General features: G+C 48.0%; 1 protein-coding gene across 2 annotated transcripts in view; it reads left to right on the top strand.

The window, feature by feature from the left end:
- The first annotated feature begins 252 nt into the window (after positions 1-252).
- The window catches only part of DRD2 (dopamine receptor D2), a 72,883-nt gene continuing 49,339 nt past the window's right edge, over positions 253-23,796 (top strand). For both annotated transcript variants that reach the window (XM_066253630.1, XM_066253627.1), the window contains exon 1: positions 253-472. The gene's annotated coding sequence lies outside the window, so the exon portion shown is untranslated. The remainder of the gene's footprint in view (positions 473-23,796) is intronic.

Raw genomic sequence — 23,796 nt, 5'->3', positions numbered from 1 at the left:
GGGGTCTTCCAGGGGCGGGGTCTTCCAGGGGCGGGGTCCTCCGGGGCGGGGTCTTCCAGGGGCGGGGCCCTGGCGCCCCGTGGCCAGGGCGTCCCCGCTCCTGCCCGCCCTGCCCCGTGCGGCGCTCGGGCTCCGCGGAGCTGTCTAGGAGCAGAGCGGGAGCAGGCGGCCCTCCGCGCGCACCGCACCGCCTCCACGCTCGGTCCCTACGCCACACGCCCACCCGCGTCCGGCCCCGCCCCGCCCCGCCGCTGCCCGTCCACTGCTCCCCGCGGGCCGGAGCTGGCCGAGCGGCTGCTCGCTGGGGCTCCTAACGGCGCGGCGAGGGCGGGAGCAGGCACTCGCCAAGGGAGCGGCGGCCCAGACGGCTGCCGGTGGTGGTGGTGGGGGCGGCCCCGCGTGGATGCGGCGGGAGCCGGACACCTGGAGCAGCCTGCGCCGCCTCCGCCCCAGGGCGCCCTATGGCTTGAAGGTAAGCGCCCGCGGGACAGACGGGCGGGCCGTACCGGGCCGGTTCGCAGGGAGGCCGGCGGGCCGGGCCAGAAGTTTGTTCGGCCACGCTGGCGCGGTCCGCGCGGACCACTCCGCTTGCGGTCAGGCTGTCCACCGACTTTCCGTCGGGCAGCCTTCCCCAGGGGTGGTCTAGTCGCGACGGCCACCCCACTATCCCTCCCTCTCGGCGTCCTCCGTGCCGCCGGGCGGGCGGATGGGGGTGGCCTCCCCGCGGAGCCGCGGATGCTGGGGCGGGCGCCTCTCGGCCTCCCCAGTAGGGCACTTTCTGCCCGGGACGCCAGAGCGCGCGGCCAAGGGTTCGACCCCCCCAACCCCGAGGGAGAAGGGTGGTTTTTGGCTACTCGGCGTTTGTGTGGCCAGAGACTTTTCAGTGTCTAAAGACTAAAGCCAGGGAGGGCTGCGGGCCCTTTTACCTTCCGGCTGTCTAACGGACCGCTGTCCTTGGTGCTGAATTGCCGCTCTCCTTCGCCCCCTGTCTGTTCAAGATCCAGCCCAGGTGGGAGGCTGGGATTTCAGACCCATCTAAATTTGAGATGGTGGGAGCAGTAGCGGAGAGTGACCGTCTGGCTCTGAAGTGGACCAGGAGCCCAGAGCCCCCGCAGGGCAGGGCGGGATGCAGAGGCAAGAGGCAGCTCTAAGCGCCAGGGACAGCATGTCCCCCTCCTTGTCTGCGACCAGCAGCCTGCTTGAAACTCCTCTTTGGAGAGCAGAGAGAAAAGGCTGTGTGTGTCTATACACAGCAGGCTTCATCGTGGACACTAGGCACAGCCCTGTGGCCCCACAGAGACAGATCCGTGCTCTCAGCCACAGAGAAGCTGTTTGAGCGAGTCACTGTTGCCCACCTGGCACCCCACTACTTTTTGTGCTGGGGACTCCTGAGGTTGGTGCATGACACTTTATGGATCTCTTTCCAGTTTCTTCTGCAGATCCAGTCACTTCTGGATTTACCCGGGCTACAAACCTTTCAGGCTAATCCTTGTTCTTCCCCAGGAACTAGATTTTCAGTTATTCTCTCTCCTTTGGATGCAAATATGTACTCTGATTATCCCTAATTTCCTCCTGTGGAATTAGGACCACTTGAAAAAAGAATCATTCTTCTCATCTTTTCTTCTGTTGCTGCTGTTTGATGAAGGTGGGGGGGGGGAGAGAGAGAGAGAGAGAGAGAGAGAGAGAGAGAGAGAGAGAGAGAGGCCATGATGCATGTGGCCAGTTGCAAGAGAATCAGTGAGGGTTTTGCTGGGTCCCAGCCCCCTGCCTTTGACTTCCTTGCTTAGTGTTCAAAATTCCTGGCATATGTGATTAGGAGTGGGGGGTTGATGCTATTTCTGAAACCAAACATCTCACAAGGAAGAGGTTTGAGAGGTTGAACTTAGAGCCAAGTGAGGGCGATGGTAGCCCCAGCCTTGTTCTAGTGGAGAATATTCTGAGGTCCTCCTACCTGCACAGCCTAGAGATGGGAGGTGCGAAAGGGCCTGGAAAATGGGGGATTCTGATTTATCATAGATGCGTTTCTCCAAGGTCATTTTTTTTGTTTTTGTTTTTGTTTGAACTCCCTGCATCTGAATCACCCAGGAATCTAGTTAAGATGTTTATTTTCGGTTCTTCCCAGGCTGAGGCCCAGGAATGTACTGTATATTTTAACTATATTTCTGAGTGATTTGTGTGGACACTGGATTAAGAAATCACCTGTCATAAAAGTTCTGACTTCTTTGAGTGACTAGAAGGAACATAATTAAGATCTTCATCGGCCCCCTCCTTGGGTCCTGCAGTTATACATATTAAATTTTTAAGTGGGGGACCATCCCCCTGATTAAATCCCTTTGCTGCAATAAAGAGTGCAGCTCAGTCTCTCTCCTCTCTCCCAAGATCTTCCTGGACTTTTCTTCTAAAATAAATTTTTAACTTTAACAGTCTTCAATATGGCTTCAGGTTGACCTGTGTAAATATTGATACTAACTGTCCTCCTTGGGTTCCAATGCAGTGTGTTCCTCCTCCCCTCACATTCTGAGGGAATTATTGTTTTTCATTATGTGTGTACTGTGATCTGCTAACCTAACTGCTCCTGAAATATCAAGGAGTAATTAGTTCAGCTTAGTAGCATGTCATGTTCCCCAAGGCCGGTAGCCGCTCGTGCCCAGCTCGCAATGACATATTGACTGTATTGATTTGGTTTTTGTGCTCTGTAAGCCAGGAAGCTTGTAGGGTTGGATAAGTCTGTAATGATGCTTGTGGGCCAGTCTTCTGCCTTCACATGCAGGGTCACATTATTTATTTATTTATTTTGTCTAGAACATGCAATATTGCAGGACAATATGAACTTGAGAGAAACCCTTCTGTTCTTTTCTTCCTTCTTTACCGGGGAAACAAAGGGAGGTCAGGGGTGCTTATCAAATATGGCCTCTTATATACCTGGGATTGATCTGCTGAATTTAGATGGTCTGAGGTCACTGTTATCTGGGTGAACATATGTGAGGGGAAAGGCATGTAGACCTGGCCTGTAAACAGCTGTTTCCATCTTCCCTACAAACAGGAGTCTTATTTTGGAGTTGAAGAAGCAGGGCTGTGCAGATAGCATGGGTTGGGGGAGATAGATAATGAGAATGACGAGACTTCCTTGAGCCAGCCCTGCCCTTTCCAGTGACTCATATTTTCTGAAGTTCCACCTTCCATTTCTTTCACCCATAGGGCTTAATACCTATGAATCTCCATCAGTGAAAGTGTTTCAGAACCCAGGAAGGGAGAGAGGAATCAAAGTTGAGGTTTTATAACACCAGGACCCCAAGCACCAGATTGTCTATCACAAATCATATGACCTATAATTTGAGGTTCTGAAAAAAAACTTAGAATGGTTGTCCAGTCAGTTCCATTTCCCCAGGGACATCTTTCCTTTAGATTATTTGGGTTCCTCCATGGTCATCCTAGATGCCCCAGACCCCAGTCAAGGAAGCTTTTTTCTTTAGTCAAGAAATATGGTGGCCCTGGCCGGTTGGCTCAGTGGTAGAGCGTCGGCCTGGCGTGCAGAAGTCCTGGGTTCAATTCCTGGCCAGGGCACACAGGAGAAGTGCCCACCTGCTTCTCCACCCCTCCCCCTTTCCTTCCTCTCTGTCTCTCTCTTCCCCTCCCGCAGCCGAGGCTCCATTGGAGCAAAGATGGCCTGGGCGCTGGGGATGGCTCCTTGGCCTCTGCCCCAGGCGCTAGAGTGGCTCTAGTCGCGATAGAGCGATGCCCCGGAGGGGCAGAGCATCACCCCCTGGTGGGCGTGCCGGGTGGATCCCGGTGGGGCGCATGCGGGAGTCTGTCTGACTGTCTCTCCCTGTTTCCAGCTTCAGAGAAATACAAAATATATATATATATATATATATATATATATATATATATATATATATATATATATATATATATATATGGTGATCTCTCTCCTATTATTAAAATTCTCTCATAAAAGAGTGGGTAAGTTTTCTAGTTTTAGAGCATTGAGATTGGGCTCAGCAACCAATGCATCTCCATTTTATCAGGAGCTCTGCTTAGCAAGAAAACATCTTGCATCTAGGAAGTGCTTGGAAACCACATAGGGTACACTTTGGTTCAACTTCTCAGCAGACAGCCTCCCTGGATGTGATCTCTTGTTTAGCTGAACCCCAGCATGGCATTTCCCTTCCCCTCACTTCCAGTAGGGCATCTTATAGCCCTGGGAGGACTCAGTTATTTGGCTTTGGGATTATGTATCAGCGCTCCAGGATACTAAATGGAGCCACTAAGGGTGTGCATGCAAGTTGTATGTTTACCAATTCTGGGTGGGAGACTGTTACCTCCAATATTTTAGAATACTCTAACAGTATTGGAATCAAGTCTTAGTACACCCTGCGTCTCACCTGTTGCCATCGCCAATGCAATTGAAGATTTTTAAAAATAGAATCACATTATCTAAGTGCACAGGCTTGGAAAATAGCTTGATTATAGTGTCAGTAATGTGGGTGGAGATTTAGCCCCTTGGTTTGTTCCTGTTTGGGTCCAGAGAAAGGAGAGAAAATTGCCCTCCTGGTCTGCACACATTCCCTCTTCTTTCCCCTTTCACCTCAATTTTATAAGTGGGTTAAATCAACACCCTTGGCAGCTGGGATGTCCCCTGGGAAAGTGCAGCCTCCTCTCTCCCTAGGAGACAAGGGAATGTTTCTCTGTGGAGGAGCAGAGGCCCCTGCTGGCTCCAGAGTGCAGGGAAGAGGCAAAGATGACACACTGGGGACTTCTCCCTCCCCTGGATGGCAGAGGCTATGCTGCTGCAGTGTCCCCAAGCCTGAGACCTGGAGTCTTTGGGAGACTGTGGGGCAGTGTGCAGGGATGGGAGCTAAGAAGCAAACTCATGGAGGCCCTAGAAAGGGGATGATGTTACGCATGCACATACAAGGCATTGGGCATTGGCTTAGTGCAATGTGGGCAGTTTTGTCAATCTGATGGCACCTATAGGTATCTTTACTTTTTCCAGGAGGAGATGGGAATTCTTTGCTGTCTGCAGTGATGTGGAGGGGGTGGTGGGAGGACCCTGGCATCCCTGGAGCCCTCTGAGTGATGTCAGCCTGCTCCCAGACACAGATGGTGAATGAAGTCATTGCAGCATCACCCCCCAGGGCCCTGTCCATAGGCCCCAACCAGCCTGACAGACCTGCCCTCCAGGGCTCTGCAATTCACTATTAGGCCTAGTGTACAGAATGCAGCCACGGCCCTAAGGACACTCCCCTGCAGATATCTGGGAGCCAAAGTGAGTGGGCCTGTTCATCATCACTGGGCTCCTTTAGACTGCCCCTGCCCTTCTCATTCTCCATATAACAAGGCGTTGTTGTTATGGTTTGGATTCCAATTGGCCCAGTGGGGGAAAGGCATTAGAAATGAAATGATTTTTATTATGTGCTATATAATTGCCTCCTCTTCTTCCTGTTACCCAGGCAGAAACATCACTAGCAATTCCCTGGGAACCACTGGTCTGGGAACGTGGCTCACTCACAGACTTCCTTAGAAGGGCTGCTTTGGACAAGTGGTCCTGCTCACCAGTCTGTCCATCACTGGTCTCATTATCCTAACAGCCAACCTTTATTGTGCACTTGCTGTGTGCAAGCACTTGACATGTGTTTTTTATTTCAACTCCCGATTCTGCAACAACTCTATGAAGTTGGCACCATTATTACCCCCATTTTACACAGGAGAAGCATAGACTTAGAGAGGTAAGTGGCTTGCACAAGGTCACAGGGCTAATATGCAGAGTGAGATTCAAAGTCAAACTGATGCTAAAGCCATAGCTCTCTCTGAGCTGGGTAGGTGGCACACAGAACGTACTTTCTTTTATCCACTGAAGTGACAGAGCATATTGCTCAACATACCAGGAAAGGAGGAGACAGCAGAGGTGAAGGATGGATGGAATAACTTCTTGGGATTCTTGAAGTTGAGGAAAATCTACATGTTCTGTCCTTGGATCTGGGCCCTTTGGATGAAATGCACCAGGAATAAGCCTTAGCAAGCAATGTGCGTGGAGAGGAGGAAGGCAGGAACTGGAGGGAGGCAGGGTCAACTAAGCAAGGAGACTTCTGACCTCACTGTGAATTTTTTAAATGACATTTTACAGCATTTGGCCGCTTATTTAAACTGTTTAAAAACAACATAGAATGATAGTTCAGCCTGTGGGTTCTGGAATTAGATGGCCAGAATTTGAATCTCAACTTTAATATTTACTCACTCTGTTCCCTTAAGCAAGCTGGTTAATCTCCCTCACCTTGGGCTTCTCATCTATTAGTGGGATGGTAATACTGACCTCATGGTATTCTAAGGTGTAAGCCAGTAGGCACCAGAGATTTGAAATAGTCCTTAAAAAGCACCCCATAAATGCTAACAATAATGATTATTATTGTTAAGAAACTTGAGAGAACATTTTTAGTTTTTTTCTTTTTGCACTAGCGCAGCATCTGATTTTACATCTCTGAAATGAACTGCATTTCTAAAGCTTTTTACAGAATCCATGCTTCCATTTCTTTCTTACATTCTCCACTTATCTGAACTACAGTTTTCACACTCACCTCAATGAGTCAGAAGCTCTTACTCATCTTGAGCAAGGGGGTTCAGGTTGCAGTACCTTGCACACAGCAAGTGCATGATAAATGTTGGCTGTTGAGATGATGAGACCAGTGATCAAGGGACTGGTGAGCGGGACCACTTGTCCAAAGCAGCCCTTCTAAGGAAGTCTGTGACTGAGACACTTTCCCAGACCAAGGGTTCTGGGAAATTGCTAGTGATGTTTCTGCTGGGGTAACAAACGTAACTTCATTTCTAACGCCTTTCCCTCATTGGGCCACTTGGAATCCAACAATAACCACAAGGTGGGATGGAGACGTGAACGGCAGGGCAGTCTAAAGTAGCCCAGTGACTAAAACCAGGTCCGGGGCTCCCATATTACCACATTCAAGCCAAGAAAGGACACTAGTCTGCACAGTGACAGCTTTGCACAGCCTCATTTCTCTTCCTGGATTTCCGGGTCCTTCATCTCTCCTCGTGGTTGGAGCCTTCTTGATTGGCATTGTCACATGAGGTGATGCACTCGGGCACAACCCATTTTTAATTAAAAATGAGAAATAAGAAGAAAGTACTGGTGCACAAGGATAAGGAGCTGTCTTTCTTCCCCTGTGTTGAGAGGGCCGACACACCTCACTCTGAGAAAATCCCCAAGGCTGGTAGAAATACATCTTTTGGGGTCAATAATGGCAGGAGTAAATGCCACCTATTTTTTGGATGAAGTCTGAGAAGTCTGAGTTTTGGCCCTGCCTGAGAAAGGGATGGACACAGTTGTTTCTAGGACTCTCTTACCCTGAAAGCTATTTCCTGACATTGGTTTTTTTCTCTTTCTGTGAATCTTTTCTTGGGGAGCACTCTTTCCTAACTGATGCAGCTACTACTGACCACTCACAAAAGCTTGCTGTCCAGCGAAGGTAGGAGATTTCTGAGGGTGTGGCAGGTGTTGTTTCCTGGTCATCTCCGTCAGGTCATGTAAGCATTCCTCTCTTGGTCTCTGAGCTCCCTCAGCTCTGACACTCATTTGTGGCAGGGTCAACATGAGAAGCATATTGACAAGTAGAAACCAGGTCCAGGAAGAGGATGTCAGGCCCTCCAAAGGTATTTCCATACACATCTTCCCTTGGGAATGTGTACAGCTGAGGGCCTGGGTCACTCTGCATGACTAGTGTCACAAAGTCTGCCCTCCGGCCAGTCTTCTCTGGTATGCTGGAGGTAGATGGTGGCAGGTAATGACTGCTCTCCATAGAACCATGCTGCCCTCCGCACATCCTGAATCCTTCCTTAGTTACATGCTGTGGTAGCCAGCCTCCAAGATAGCCCTCACTACTTCCTACTTGCCAGTATTCATATTTTTGTGTAATTTCCTCCTATGTTAAATAGGGAAGACCTGAAGACTTGTGTACCAATAGCATAATGCCTAAATGACAGATTGCGACTTACAAAGATAGGTCATAGGAGATATCATGATGTCTACCCTTTTCTTTCTTGGAAAAGGGAAAAGCCAGCTTCCATGTCATAAGGACACCTGAGCAGCTCTCTAGAAAGGTCTGCACAGCAAGTAACTGAGGTGTCCTGCCAACAGCCATGTGAATGGAACATCTTGGAAGCATCTCTCTCCTCCCTGGACCAGCCTTCAAATGATTATGGCCAATGTTAAGGTCTCAACTCTATATAACCTTTTTGAGAGACCCTCAGCTAGAACCACCCAATCAAGATGCTTGAATTCCTAACCCATAGAAACTGTGAGATAATATATTTTTGTTGTGTTAAGATACTAGGTTTGAGGATAACTTGTTGTGCAATAGTAGATAACTAATATACACTCTGAAATTATTCTTCATGAAGTTGTCCAAACCTGTCTTCTACAACAACATGGGATCTGTTCACTCTCCATAAAGATGAATTTCTCTCACTGGACTAAAATTGCCTCCGTGAGTTTCAGGGGGTGCCCTCTGTTATTGTTACCCTGAGTGCTCATGTTCCACACATTGTGCTCGTGAGCCTCTCAACCATCATCCTCACAGCCCTGGGTACTGATTTCTGTGCCCTTCCTTCCCGCACTCCTCTCTGAAAGCCCTCTGCCATGGCAGCCCTTTGGTGTGCACTTTCTTTTAATTATTTCACTGAATAAGTATTATTGAGCACCTACTATGTACTAGGCATTGCTTTTGGTGGCAGATGCATCATGGCACAGAGCAAAGATCCCTGCTGTCTTGGAACTCACGCTCTCATGGGAGGAAAAAGATGATAAAAATAAATATGTAAAAGTAAATTACTGAGTGTGTTAGTGGGCAATAAGTACATGGGAAGAGAAAAAAAATCTATTAGAGATCGATGAGGTGGCATGCTGAGGGGTGAAAAGAGCAGGAAGTTTGCATTATGAATAGGGTAGACAGGAGGGACCTCACTGAGAAAGTGACATTTGAGAGCAAACTTAAAGGATGTGTAAGAATGAGAGATGCAGAGATATCAGAGAAAAGAGCATTCAAGGCGAGGGGCAGGCATCATCCAGTCTGCGTGCATTTATAAGCATTTTAACAACTGTCTTGTTCTTTATAGAATAGTAATAATACTCTGCATTTGGAACTCCCTTTTAATTTTTCAGAACCCATGAGGCGGTAGTAATCTTGTTGGTGTGTGAGTCACTTTCACGTACACTATCCCTGTTGGTCATTCCAACCCCTGTAATAACTCTTGTTTTGCAGACGTGGCCCCTGAGGCTTAGAGAGTTCATGTGAAACTTGCCTGGGCTCATGGGGCTTGGAAGTGCTGGAGCTGCTACCTTAGGACCACTCCTGTGGTCCTTTCTTATGTGGCCATCTCAGTGCTTAATGCCAGTCTTCCAATTGCACGTGACTGTCTTCCCCACTAGAAAGAGAGCTCCTTAATACAGAGTTTGTCTCCTACTTCTCTGGAAATTGTTATAACCTCAAATGATGCTGAACAATTGCTCATCACTTAAATTGATGTGAACTAGTGGGTGAGTGAGTGAGTGGGAGGGTGAGTGAGGAGGTGAGTGATGGCTTACTTCCCCATGGCCGCACTTACTTGGAGCCCAACAGGAGTGTTTGGAAGCGGCCGAGGCATCCTCCACAGGTTGAGTGGGTCAGCGAGAGGCTTCAGACCTTCTCTTTTATCTTTGGTTAGCACTCTCTGCTTAGGTACATTCTAGTTTGGCTGGACATTCTTCACAGTTGTTGTAGGGTGTGGGGGGTTGGGGTATGTTGAATAGGGAAAGCTGCTTCAGTCAGACATGCCCATGGAGAAGAAGGTATTGGGGGAGCTGTCAAGGAAACAGATGCAGCTGTGTTGGTCCAGGTTAACCTGGGGACCTGTAGACAAACAGAATGGGCGATTGTTGGGCATTATCTTTGGAGCCCTGAATAGTTTGTTTTGAATTTGGGATGTAAAGTTTGGGGAATTGGGCTGATCCTTAGTTTAAAAGATACAGATAAAAATTTTCTGATACATCTGATAAGGGCTTAATGTCCAGAGTTTATAAGGAACTTATAAAACTCAACACCAAAAAAAAAAGTCAATTAAGAAATGGGCAAGGGCCCTGGCCGGTTGGCTCAGCGGTAGAGCGTCGGCCTAGCGTGCGGAGGACCCGGGTTCGATTCCCGGCCAGGGCACACGGGAGAAGCGCCCATTTGCTTCTCCACCCCTCCGCCGCGCCTTCCTCTCTGTCTCTCTCTTCCCCTCCCGCAGCCAAGGCTCCATTGGAGCGAGGATGGCCCGGGCGCTGGGGCTGGCTCCTTGGCCTCTGCCCCAGGCGCTAGAGTGGCTCTGGTCGCAACATAGCGACGCCCAGGATGGGCAGATCATCGCCCCATGGTGGGCAGAGCATCGCCCCTGGTGGGCGTGCCGGGTGGATCCCGGTCGGGCGCATGCGGGAGTCTGTCTGACTGTCTCTCCCTGTTTCCAGCTTCAGAAAATAGCAAAAAAAAAAAAAAAAAAAAAAAGAAATGGGCAAAAGACTAGAATAGACACTTCTCCAAAAAAGGACATACAGATGGTCAATAGACATATGAAAAGATGTTCGTTGTCACTAATCACCAGCGAAATGCAAATTAAAACCACAAAGAGATATTACCTCACACCTATCGGAATGGCTATCATCAATAAATCAACAAACAAGTATTGATGAGGATGTGGGTAAAAAGGAACCCTACTGTTGGTGGGGAAGCAGATTGGTGCAGCCACTGTGGAAAGCAGTATGGAGTTACCTCAAAAAATTAAACATGGAACTGCCTTATGACCCAGTTATCCCACTTCTGGAAATACATCCTAAGAATCATGAAACACTAATTCAAAGAATATATGCACTCTTGTGTTCACTGAAGCATTTGCAATAGCCAAGATCTGTAAGCAGCCCAAGTGTCCATCAGTAGATGAGTGGACAAAAAAGCTGTGGTACATTTACACAATGAAATACTATTCAGCTATAAAAAACAGGGAAATGTTACCCTTTGCAACAGCATGAATGGACCTGAAGACTATTATGCTAAGTGAAATAAGCCAGATAGAGAAAGACAAGATTTCATGCATATGTAGAATCTAATTAACGAACAAAATAAAAACAGACTCATAGACACAGAGAGTAGACTGACAGCTGTCAGAGGGAAGAGAGTTGGGGGACTAGATGAAAGGTGAAGGGATTAAGCACAGAAAAAGTAGCTCATAAACACAAATAATAATACGGTGCTTACAGGAGGGAAAGGGGAGATAAATGGTGATGGAAGGAAATTAACTTGGTACAGATGATGTATTGTGGAATAGTACACCGGAAACCTATGTAATTTTATTAACTAATGTCACCCTAATCAATTCAATTTAATATTAAGAAAAAAAAGTTTACATCGTACTTTTTAAAAAGGTGTAGATATTACTACCTAAGACCCTTCAAAAACAATAACAATTTGAACTATCTTTCTCAAAATCACTTCTAAAACATGTGACACCACCCCCTGCATAGGTGGCTATTCAGTGTAACAAAGTGACTCAGATGACAAACTTGGAAGCCGGATGGATGGATGTTCAGGTCTGTGCTCTGCCAATGATCAGTTGTGTGATCTTGATCAAGTTACTATGACCCCTTTGAAATTCAGGTTTTTTCCTCCATAAAATAGAAAACCGTAACACTTATTTCATAGTCTCTGGCACATGGTAAGCACTAAATAAACATTCACTATCATTATTTTTATTATCATTGGGAGGCATAAAAATGTCTACATATCCTTCCCAAATTTTACCCTCTCTCTTCTGGAGGGAAGGAAGACATTGCAGATGAGGAAATTCAACAAGGTGGGACCTGACTCCTAGAGTGTTACCCTTAGAAGAACCCAGTGCCACACAGCAAGAGAGTGGCAGAGCTGGACTAGAACTTGGCTCTGCCCTGGCACCCTTTCTAGCACACTGTGCTGTTGCCAACCACAGGTTAGGGCGGGGAGCATTCAAGGAAGTCTAAGTAACTGAGTGCTACAGAGTAGAGTTTGAGGTGGTGGGGGAATAGTACAAGGTGAGCCAGAGGCTAAGCCAGGGGCCAGTCTACGGACCCTGCAGCCCTGTGGAGGGGACTGGAGGGCAACAGGAAGCCATTTTGAAGGGTTGGGCTTTAAGTCGGGCAATAATTCAATTGACTTCATTTTTATATATTTTTTAAATCACAGAGGCAGCCTTGCTGGAGAAATGATGCAGAGCAGGACTAGAGGAAGAGTAGCTAGGAGAGAACCTTCTGCATGTCCTTGAGAGGCCCCGCAGGGCTGAGGCAGGCTAGGATGTTCATCCAAAAGTGACTTCCCTGGAGGGAGCCCAGTGTGGCAAGGCTTCACAGCACCTTGGGGACCTAGACTAACTCTGTCACGCAGAGATGAGAATATGCCCAGAGAAGTAAGCAATGTATCTAGAGTCTCATGGCTGCATAGAAGGACCAGACCCAAACCTCAGGCCTCCCTGTGACCCAGCCCACTTCCTATTACACCAAACCCTGCGCCAAACCACGGAGAGCCAGAGATGGTGTTGGCTATACCGCTTGACCTCAGATAGCTTTACTGAAAGTTCCCCCCGGTTTATCCAGCTTTAGAACTCATCCTCTTGACCTTTCTCCCCATTTCTAGGTCAAATTGCTGATTTGGTGACCTTTATTACACTATTGCCTGGGAAATTCAGATAAGTACAGGAAAAGTGAAGTTTAAAGTAGGACCAAGTTGGTTCTTATATATTTTGAGGAGCTCACAGCTTTGAGAAAAGTCATTAACATTCCCATTTTTCACAGAGAAATGCAGATTGTAGGCAAGTTAGTGCTCAGTATAGTAAGTGACATGGAGAAGCCCTTTGGAGACTATATTATTGTCACTAATAATAACACAATAAGGTACACTGATAACTCATTAATCAGGTCTGAGCACGGGGCAGCAAGCAGGGGACAAAAGAAGGAGTGGCTCCCCTGCCCTACACTGAGCACACGCCTGGCAGGTAGTAGGCTTTCAATAAGTAATTGCTGCATCTTAGTGGATCTGGGTCCCACCATTCTGAAGGAACCAGATGGCAGGCAGTCACCCTGGAGAAAGCAAATGCCCATTGCCTTTCTGTCTAAGCACTTTCGCTTGGCTCCTAAATGTGATAAGCACAGGATGCCTGTGAAACCTGTGAATTAACCCCAGGGCATCAGGAGAGTCTCCACAGGAAGAGGGGAAGTGGAGCAGACCTCTGCAGAGCTGGCAGCTGGGAGTCTGACACACCACTGTAGGAGCAGTGTGCTGCAGGGCCGCTGTAACAAAGTAGCACAAACTGGGTGGCTTTACACAACAGAAACTTATCTTTTCTCAGTTCTGGAGGCCTGATGTCTGAAATCAAGGTGCCAGCAGGGCTGTGCTCCCTCCAGAGGCTCACGGCTCCTGGCTCTCCTTGGCTTGCAGCAGCATCATACCAAATCTGTCTCTATCCTCACATCCACTCCACCCTCACATCCCTTTCTCTCCCTGTGTCTCTGTCTTCTCTCCTTTTATTATTATTTTTATTATTATTAATTATTATTATTTTAGAAAGAGAAAGAGGGTCAGACATGAACGAAGAGAGATGAGAAGCTTCAACTCATAGTTATGGCACTTTAGTTGTTCATTGATTGCTTCTCATACGTGCCTTGATCTGGGGCTCCAGCTGAGCCAGTGACCTTGGGCTCAAGCCAGCGACCTTGGGCTTCAAGCCAGGGACCATGGGGTCATATCTATGATCCCACACTCAAGCCAAAAACCCTGCGCTCAAGCTGGGGACCTCAGGGCTTCAAACCTGAGTCCTCAGTGTCCTAGGTCGATACTCCATCCACTATGCCACCTCCTGGGCAGACTCCTCTCCTTATAAGGGTGCTATTGGACTTAGGACCCACCCTAATTTAATTATGACCCCATACCAACCCTGAACTATCTAGTAATTATCCTTAATTATATCTGCAAACACCCTATTTCTAAATATTGTCACATTTTGGGTTGTGGGTGGACCTGAATTTGGTGGGTGGGGAGAGTCACCGTTCAGTCCACTGCAGGAGCTCCCTGGTTCCTGGTCCCTGTGGACATCTTTGGCCTCTTCCAAGGCAGGGTCATTTCCCTCCCAGGCACCTGTTCTTAGAGCAGCTGTCCACTTACTGAAACTTTAATACCTGAGTTAGAAGGCAAACCAGGATAGGAAAGAAAGCCATTGGTATGTCCGGGAGCTCAGGATTAAAGAGGATGCCCTGACCTCTGGCACTATGGTTAGGAAGAGGCAAAGCCACGGGAGTTCAGGGAAACAGAGAGCATGGCAGGAGTCACTTGAGTGTTCCGTAAAGGGGCGGCCCAGGGGAACCTGGGTTCCTGCAGCACTTGGGCTTAGGCCTAGTGAAGGTGGAGGCTGGGTGCTAGTATAAAGCGCTTTATGTAATTGCCAGAAACTCAGGGATTCAGAGTTTTTCACTCAACATTCATTCTGCTAGCATTTATCAAATGCCACCTCCGTGTCAGATCCTCAGCCATTGTTCACATTTCACCGGTGAGAACACTGAGTCTCCAGTAAGCCAAGAGGATTATCCAAGGTCTCTGGGGGCAGAGACAGGACAAAATTCCAAATCTCCCAACTCTCGGTGTACCTCCTACATAGCAATGTTTTCTCTCATGGACTCCAGTCTGCCTTTAGGACCCATGGTCCCCACCAAGGAAGAGCAGTAATAGTAACAACCCTTGCATCTGGACAGGGCTTGACTTTGCAGAATGCATCTCTCCAAAGTCCTTTTACTACTGCCCTGTGATGTGAGGAGGTGGAGGCAGAGTGAGGAGGGCTTCACAGCTCCTGCCCCCGAGTTCATCTTTGCTAGGTGTGGAGGAAGGGAGGTGTGAGGTCTCCCCATAGAGAAGGGGGAAGAGCTAGGTCCTCACAGACAGAGGCTAGCAGGGACTGGCTCCGTAATAAACCCCAAGGGAGCCCTGTTAGTTTGCCCAGTTGGCCAGTCCTTGAGGACAGAGCAGACGCTGATGGTGCTGGACACTTTGGGGGCCCCTGGCATGGGTCACGTGCCTGCAAATGGGAATTGGCAGCCGTGCAGACTTCGCCTTCCTGTGGTTCTGCCTCAGCAGCCAACATGCAGTATCTGGAGCTGCCTGGTGCAGCTGGGCTGCCAGACCCTGCCCTCTGGAGCTTCCCAGTTTGGATGCTGCCTCCAATGACCTGGTCCATAGTGGGTACTCAGGAATTATGTGTTTCATGACTTGAGTGAGGAAAGTGTGTCCCTGCATTGTGACACATGGGAGCGGGGGGCTTGTGAAGGAAGGAGATACAGAGGACTTCCAAAGAGCTATTGTCCCAGCCTAGCTTTGGGACTTGAGGCCTGTGAGGCTTAGTCTGGGGCTTGGCTTGGGGCCTGTACCAGCTCCCTGAGCAGCCAGAATGCCAGGCCTCCCAGCCTCTCTGGCTTCTATCTCTTTATCCCTGGGCAGTTACCTGCCATCCATAGCATCTCGCCACTCTGTCTCCATGGCAATATCATAGCCCCAGGAGTTCATGGTAGTGGTAGAGGGGAGAGGAGGAAAAGGTCAAGGACAGGAGCACATGTGACCAGCATGTCCATGTGCCTGTTCTGAGTAATGAAGCTTCAAGAGGCCAGAGAGGGTGCCCTCACCAAGGGCCCCAGACATCATTTGGTTTAGGAAAGGAATCAGGAGCTCTTGAGCAGCAGGGGAGTCTCTGTCCTTGGGAGCCCTTTGGAGCCTGGCAGCTTGGGGTCTCCTTCCATGGAAATCATGGGTGGTCCAGCGTGGGACAGAACCCAGGCTCTCTGTGGTCCAGAGACACCCACCCAGTGGAGTGTACCCACAGCCTAGCCCTGCATGTCCTGCCCTGTCCCTGTTTCACCAGACAGCGGACCTTTCTTCTTCTAGTCAAGTGTCTGCTTGTGAGTCACATGTTCCATGAGGCTGAGCAAGGCCTGGAGCGGGCAGGGGGCACCAGTGCCAGCTGAGTGAGTGCAGAGCCTTCAGCAAACAGCCCTGGCTGCCTCAGCCCTGGGGAGAGACTGGCGGGATGAGCCATAATAATGGTCAAAATGAGCAACTGGTCTGAAGACAGTCGATTTGATAGTGCCTCTGTGCATAGCCTCTGAGTTTTAGTCCTTTAGACACAGAGACCTGGGAAAGCCTGATAGAGTGGGCACAAAAGTGAAGAAATAAAATATAAAGCCAGAATACAGTATTTTTTGCCAGACCATGACCCTACTCCTGGGAGCCTACTGCCTGCTCCTGGGTGATGTGGCACTCAGCTATTTCATGGGGCTTTCTTTCTGTGCAGACTAGACACACATGGGTCTTTATAGGGGTCTAGAGAGTCAGGAGACTTAGGTTCCAGCCTCTGTACCATCCCTCCTACTAAAGAAAAATATATTCTTTCATTTTTAAAACAAACACTTAGAAAAACTTATTTATGACTATGAATAGGTGTCAAGACTGCCACAATAGGGGAGAGAGATTACCTCTACTCCAAATATGCAAATAGGATAGACAGCTGGGATGTATAACCAATGAGCAGAATGAGGGGCTCAGGGGATTCTTTCTAAAAGGCTTCAAAGGATGCTGGCTAAAGGCAGGCCAGTGGGACCAGGTACCAAGGTGGGGATTCTCTCTAAACTCACTTAGTGGGATTCTTGCTAAAACTTGGCTGGGTAGGTCTAAGACAGGGCCTAAAGATGCGGCCAGTTGAAAGCTCAGAGAAGCCTGACTAAAGTTTGTTCAACCTTAGTTGGGTGGTCGGGGATATTTAACATCTCTTGTCCTCTGAATCCTATTTATAAGACTAGGATTGGATTGGATGAGGTCCTTTGAGTGGAAACAGACTACAACCACCAGTACTGGCTCTTGTTCCTCCTCCCTTCACCAAGGACCACACCTGCAAGTCACAGATGCTGCCTTAAAACAGTGGTCCCCAACCTTTTTTGGGCCACGGACTGGTTTAATGTCAGAAAATATTTTCACGGATTGGCCTTTAGGGTGGGATGGATAAATGCACAAAATAAAATTATGTGACCGGCGTAAAAACTGTGGTATTTTTTTGTATTTTTCTTAAGTTGGAAATGGGGAGGCAGTCAGACAGACTCCCGCATGCGCCCGACCGGGATCCACCTGGCATGCCCACCAGGGGGCGATGCTCTGCCCATCTGGGTCATCACTCTGCCGCAATCAGAGCCATTCTAGCGCCTGAGGCAGAGGCCACAGAGCCATCCTCAGTGCCCGGGCAAACTTTGCTCCAATAGAACCTCGGGGGCAGGAGGGGAAGAGAGAGACAGAGAGGAAGGAGAGAGGGAGGGGTGGAGAAGCAGATGGGCACTTCTCCTGTGTGCCTGGCCAGGAATCGAACCCAGGACTCCCGCACGCCAGGCCAACGTTCTACCACTGAGCCAACCGGCCAGTGCAAAACTGTGGTATTTTTATTTATTTTTTTTTCTTGTATTTTTCTGAAGCTGGAAACGGGGAGAGACAGACAGACTCCCGCATGCGCCCGACCGGGATCCACCCGGCACGCCCACCAGGGGCGACGCTCTGCCCACCAGGGGGCGATGCTCTGCCCCTGTGGGGCGTCGCTCTGCTGCGACCAGAGCCACTCTAGCTCCTGGGGCAGAGGCCAAGGAGCCATCCCCAGTGCCCGGGCCATCTTTGCTCCAATGGAGCCTTGGCTGCGGGAGGGGAAGAGAGACAGAGAGGAAGGGGGGGTGGAGAAGCAAATGGGCGCCTCTCCTATGTGCCCTGGCCGGGAATCGAACCCGGGTACCCTGCATGCCAGGCCGACACTCTACCGCTGAGCCAACCAGCCAGGGCCAACTGTGGTATTTTTAAATATAATTGTTGAACTTACGAGACAAGCGTCAAGAGTGAGTCTTAGATGGATGTAACAGAGGGAATCTGGTCATTTTAAAAAAATAAAACATCGTTCAGACTTAAATATAAATAAAACGGAAATAATGTAAGTTATTTATTCTTTCTCTGCGGACTGGTACCAAATGGCCCACAGACTGGTACCAGTCTGCGGCCCGGGGGTTGGGGACCACTGCTTTAAAACATCTACTATGAAGGTGTTAATTTTACAATCAGATGCTTTCTTGCCCGTGGTAGCATTCCATGTACCCAAGCGAATAATATCTATTATTTAAAAATACTGACCATATTGTATAAAGGATGATTTGTATCATCTTAAATTATTGTGACACAGCCATGAAAGATAGGGCATCTCCCTGTCCTTGGTGTTTAGTGCATAGTAGACCCTGAACATTTGTGGAGTGAATGTATGAATGAAGAAATACGTATATTCCACAAATTAAGAACTTGAGTAAGTTGGAGACTGCTTTTAAATCTTAAATATTGTCCACAGTGCTATACACAGTAGTGGGCATTCAATAAATGCTAATTCATATGTGCACACACACCATCAGTGCTTGCGGGGGTATACACACAGCATAGGTTGTGATGGACCAGCACTTTTTTTTCCAGATCATAACTGGTACACGTCCTTTCAGATACATTAGTGTGTTAATCTCGGCTGACATACTTGGAGGAAGCAGTAATCTGTGCAGGGTGGTCCCTGTGGCCTCTTTATCAATGACCATAAATAGCTGTGTTTCCACATTAGAAGTAAACACAACGCTTTCCTCATTTTTTCCTGGTGATGTCTGTCGGCCTACCCCTGGCCTTCTGTGTCACTGACATGGGCCAGAGCTGCAGATGCGGGAAGGAGAGTCCAGGCATGGGGTAAGGAAATTGGTGAAAGAAGCATTTATCAAACTATAAGGCCTGGAAAATCATTTTCTAATTTAAAAAGTAATATTATGTGTGTGTAGGAATATGTGTGCTCATGTGTAAAGATTGCTAAATACTCAGGTTAGACACCATTTAACTTGCTGAGCAATGGCCTCCTTTCACTAATTGCAGATCTTGGTTGTGTCGTCACCAACTAGCTGGGAGCCCTAAGGTCGCTGAGAAAATTTTGCACTTTGTTCTGCCCTTTTAATCATCTCTGTATGGTCTTGCCTCCCCACCATCAGCCGGCCACTCACCAGGCCTAGGAGTACACAGGTCTTTGATGTCCCTCCCCACTCAGGCTGGTCCCAGCCTGCCCTGCCCTATGCACAGTGAGCAGCCCTAGGAATGGGAAGCTGCTGTTAGGTTGAGTTTCCAGGAGGAGGGACAGCAGTTGGCCCAGGCTCTAATGAGCAGGACCAAGGTGACAAAGCCCATTAGTTTGGAACGGCTACCTGCAGAGGGACCAGGGCCAGCATCAAACCAGCAGCCTGGAGGCCTGCCATTTAGACAGCACATAATTTCCAAATTAGAGGTTTCTGGCCTGGATTTTGCAAGGCAGACAGAGCTCAGAGGTGGCTCTGGCAGAGGCTGCAGAGAGCAGACAAGTGGAAATCTTACATGGACTGTGATTTCATTCAGAGTCAAGTGGGCCCTGGGCTTCCCTCTCCCCCTTTTCATTTAGATGCAAATGCAGATTTCTTTTCAGGGAAGTCCTGATGCTGTGGTCTTGCTTCTGGGGTGGGGGGGGGAGGTGATGATGGGGGATTCCAGCTGCTGTGCCCTGTGGGAGTCAGTTACATCAGAGCCTGGGGTTGGGGCTGGAGACGTTGGAGTCAATGCAGCTGCAGCTTCTATTGTACTTTTTCAACTGGCCTGAGGCAGAGGTACCAGCAAGCTGTGTGTTAAACCCCAACTTCCCTGCTGAACAAGGACAGAAGCATCCAGTCCAGGAAAGGCTGTGCTGGAGAACAAGGTCCCTGTTGCCTTTAATGCTGAGAGTTCCTCTTCTTTTTGTTTACCTGTGGCTTTCTATGATTGAGTGAATCCCATGTATAAGACGATCCCATGTATAAGACGGACCTCAATTTTGGGACCCGAAATTTGAAAAAAAGACTACACTCGTGAAAAAGTGGGAAATGCAAGTAGAAAAAAAATCTACAACGAGTGCAAAAACAAGCGCAGAAAAACGGGAAATGCAAGTAAAAAAAACCTACAACCACTGTATAAGACTTGCCCAGTCTTTAGATCCCAAATTTTTTTTAAAAAAGTGCTTCTTATACATGGGGAAATATGGTATATAAAGAACTCTTACAAGTCATAAGAAGAAGAGAAATAACCCAATTATAAAATGGGTAAATGATTTGAACAGATATTCCTCCAAAGAAAATTTATAAATAAAATAACCATTGCCATCCTAATGGTGTAAACTGATACTTCATTGTGGTTTTGATTTGCATTTTTTCTCATGACTAGTGATGTTGAACATTGTTGGTCAAATAAGTTTGTAAATATGATATATATGTTTGCTCACTTATAGTTTGTATTGGGTGTGGGGGACAGGCTGTAAGCAGGCCGGGTCATTATAGCCTAAGCTTTAGTTTTAAGACTAAGTGCCTGACCAGGCGGTGGCGCAGTGGATAGAGCGTCGGACTGGGATGCAGAAGGACCCAGGTTCGAGACCCTGGGGTTGCCAGCTTGAGCACGGGCTCATCTGGCTTGAGCAAAAAGCTCACTAGCATGGACCCAAGGTCACTGGCTCGAGCAGGGGTTTACTCAGTCTGCTGAAGGCCCGCGGTCGTGGCACATATGAGAAAGCAATCAATGAACAACTATGGTGTCGCAACGAAAAACTGATGATTGATGCTTCTCATCTCTCTCCGTTCCTGTCTTTCTGTCCCTATCTATCCTTCTATCTGACTCTCTCTCTGTCCCTATAAAAAAAACTAAAAAAAAAAAAAGACTAAGCTTTTCCCCACACCCTTGACTGAATGCATGATGTGGGGTGGTGCACTCTCATGAGGAATCCCATTGTGCTTCAGATAACTGACTTTGTATCAGAAACTTCCTTGTTTGTATATATTGGATTAAAAGTTTTGATTTCTATACTATAAAGTGGGGCAGACCAGGAGCTTGCTCACTCGGTTCCTGAAATTAGCATTAGAGAGGAGAGCAGAGAAAGGCCACATAGAGGAGGCCAGGAGAAGCAGCCAATATGGTGGAGTGCTGAAGGAAAAGCCAGTTTGTGCAGAGAGAAGGAGATGGAGAACAGAGGTGAATAAGGCTGGTGAGCTAGAAACCTTTGATTCTAGGAAACTTGGATAAGCCAGTAGCTTTGTGAGTACTGAATGAGTGGGTTTTGGAGCCCAGTGTGTGTTTTTACTTGCCCACCGGGTGCAAGCTAGGATTAAAGCTAATGGCCCACCAGTTCTCTGCTCTGTTGTTTCATTACCAACTGTCCGAATCCAATGTGAACCTGCATGGGCCAGGTGGCTGTCAGGATGGCCATGAATACTGGCTTTACAAACATCTTTTCATAGGTTCATTCATTCTTGATAGAGCTAAACAAGGATGCTCAGTGAGGATAATAAAGAAGGTGGATATCCTGGAGTTCCCACAGATCTTGGACTAGGCCTGGGGAGATGAAGGTGAAGCTTTTCTGCTTCTCCTCCAGCCAGGACAAGCTATAGGGGATGCACTAATCTGTGACTGATCAAACCCACCGGGCCTGACGGGGAAGGGGTATAAATTACAGAGGGAAAAGCTGGGGTCTTGGAGTGAGTGAGACAGACTCTAATTCTAAATCTGCCTTCTATGGTCATTGACTCAAAGAAAATTACTTAACCTGTCTGAACCTTAGTTTTCTCACCTGGAAAATAGATTACTGTGAGAGGTTCCTATGGTTGTGTACTGCTAAGTGTTTTAACAACCAGCTCTCAAGAAAAAAAAATGTTCTGATTTGAGCATTTGCCAGTTTCGTTGTGTATATACTCAGACTGGGACTGGGAGTGAACTGCCGACGTATCGTGGTTGTGACTCCGTTGAATGCACCGTTGGAGAAAGACTCGCACACCCAGCGCCAGCATGTCCTGTCATATGGCTCTCCTAGTATTTGGGGTGTACAGGTTCACCAGCCATGTTAGTTTCCTTCCCCCGCCCCACCAAGGGGACTCTGAGTGACTTAGGTAGTGAGAAAGGTTGCTTAATTCTCCATGTTTATTTAACAAATACGTAGTGAACCAGAAGTCCAAGTCCTTGGAGCAGAGTGCAGGACATGGAGAAAGGGGTGGGGGTGGGTTTTCTTTACACCCGTGACCCAGCTTTGCCTGCAGACTGCAGCGTGGTTAGGTGGCCTTCCCGTGTGCTGTCACCTCTCTCATGTCATGTTTTCATTATCTTTGTTGTCTTTTTCACTGGGCTGTGATCTTGAAGATAATACTATGTCTTACTTATTTTGGTGTCCACATTGTCTACCACTTTGAAAGAATTTAATAAATATTTGTTCAAAGGTTTTGTAAGCTCGAAATCCACCTGAAGAGGTAAAGCTGAAACATTCAGAGAGCAATGCATGTTAATGGTTAGTCACACTTACAGAACGTCTCATTGGATAACTTTTTTTAGTTGAAATAGTTAACAGTTATTGAATGCTAGGCATCAATATAATCGCTCAACACATGATCTCATTTAATCTCGGCAACAACCCAGTGGAGTAAATATTATCATCACCATCATCCCCATTTCATATACAAGTAAAATGAGCAACAGCAGTTTCATAGATTTCCCAGTTTTTTATTGTTGATATTGTATGGATAGGGCCAAGATGTGAACCCAAGCTTGATCCTTCCTGCCCCAAGAAGTGGAGAAAGGCATTGTTATTCCCATGTTGTAGGCGGAAAAGCTGGCTTCTAGAGGGTGAAAGAGATGAAGTGACCTTCCCAAAGACACACAGCTAACAGGATGCAGAACCAGGATTGAGACCTAGGTCTTTTAATGGCATCCTAAACTGTAATGTAAGGTACTGCACGTGACAAAGCTTCCTTCAGAGCAGGGCAGCGCCTCTGGATGTCACATGGTCAGGGAAATCTTTTAGAAATATGTAGGGCTTGAGTTGTCCCCTGGGGAGCTGGGGTTGACCTGGATCGGCAGATGTTGCCCCTGTGCTCTCCAACACTCACTCGCATATGCACACATACACACACCCCAGCGGTCCTGTTCCATGACTCTCCGAGTGGAAAGCAAGGAATAACTTTCAGATGAGCTCACCCTGTCTCATGGAGACCACAGAAAAAGTGCCTGGCCACCGCTAATATCCCCTTTGTGTTCATGTGTCGTTTACACACAGGGTCCACTGGCCCCAGGCTGCCCAGACTGCAATGGCCTTTCTCGTGGTCTTCATCTCTGACTCTTCAAGAGGTTGTCGTGCTTCCAGTTACTTGAAAGCACTTGTCTCCCACGCATGACCTGGGGTCATCCGCCTCTCACTGGGAGGGCGGCAGGCTGTGTCACCATGACCTGGGGTCCGCCACCTCTCGCTGGGAGGGTGGCAGTGTCGCCACAAGGGCTGAGCCTGCAGCTGTGAATCACATTAGATAAGGCTGGTGGGAGCCAGCTGCGCTGGGCTGCCAGAGGGGAGAAGATCAGGGATGGTGGAGTTCACTTGGCCCCCTGAGTCCCCAGCTGCTGGACTTTCCTGTGCATGTTTATTTTTTGAGTCATGTAAACTGTTAAAGTAATAATTTCCAAAAGGTTAAAAACATATTTCTCAAACAATCAAATGTTGAAGATTTATTTACTCACTAGTGACAGAACCAGAAAGATGACATAGCCAGGTTCAAAGGACGACACTGTGTGTATCAGTGAAAGAAAGGGAGAAAGCTAGAATAAGATTGCTAGATTAGATTCAAAATTTATTAATCTCTTAGAG

The sequence above is a fragment of the Saccopteryx bilineata genome, chromosome 1, assembly GCF_036850765.1.
Source record: "Saccopteryx bilineata isolate mSacBil1 chromosome 1, mSacBil1_pri_phased_curated, whole genome shotgun sequence".
In the NCBI taxonomy this organism is placed as follows: domain Eukaryota; kingdom Metazoa; phylum Chordata; class Mammalia; order Chiroptera; family Emballonuridae; genus Saccopteryx; species Saccopteryx bilineata.
This window is presented reverse-complemented; position numbering and strand designations above follow the sequence as displayed.